The sequence below is a fragment of the Trachymyrmex septentrionalis genome, unplaced genomic scaffold (assembly GCF_001594115.1).
Source record: "Trachymyrmex septentrionalis isolate Tsep2-gDNA-1 unplaced genomic scaffold, Tsep1.0 scaffold36, whole genome shotgun sequence".
NCBI classification, from domain to species: Eukaryota; Metazoa; Arthropoda; class Insecta; order Hymenoptera; family Formicidae; genus Trachymyrmex; species Trachymyrmex septentrionalis.
In genome coordinates this window covers 1,461,379-1,462,176 of record NW_017305525.1, presented here as the reverse complement: position 1 = coordinate 1,462,176, position 798 = coordinate 1,461,379, and positions in this window count along the sequence as shown.

The following is a 798-nucleotide window of genomic DNA, read 5'->3' as shown; positions in this document are numbered from 1 at the left end:
TTATTTGCTGAATTGTGAAAATGTCTCGTACTTAAAAATGGGTAAAAACTATACTTATTTTGGAATTTATTTGAAAAAAAGCTCAATAAACTAATAGCTATGCAAACCAAAAATATATTTATGTACTCAAAAGATAGACAAAGTGGCATAAAAAAATTTGAAACAATCAGTACCTTCTATTTAAAAAATTCTGGAAAATTATTATTTTTTCAGCCTCCTAAAGGTATATTTCCCCCCTTAAACATCCACAGGAATTTCCCCAATGTTCTCTCCTGATTATAATTCAAGCTTCTATTTTTGTCCTCAGTCAAATGCGATAATTCATAATTCATAATAAAGTCGATATTGTATGTACAGGCAGACTCGTGTATGTTGCGCGTATTTTTTTTGCGCTTGATACATATGCGTTTTGTGTGTGCATGTGTGTACGAGTGTGAGAACGGATTTCGATTATTAATATGCGGCTTAGGTTGATTATCTATCTATTCACTCAGAAGGATTATACGGAGATAAGCTATTCTCTCGATGTATCTCAACAATTATGCTTGCCTTGTATTCTAATTTATCTTCTCGATAATAAATAACTCAATCGAAGCGGTTAGAAGATTCCCGAAGCTGAAGGCTCGGACTTGAATTAATATTCCGGAGGCCTTGTTCACCTTCTGCTTGTTAAAAAACGTATTTCTTAAGGTACCATTTCACATAGCTAATAACAACTGGCGTTTTACCCCCACTCCATGAATTTTCGTATACTCCGAAATTACATTCAAAGTTTGATATTGTTCAACTAATAACATC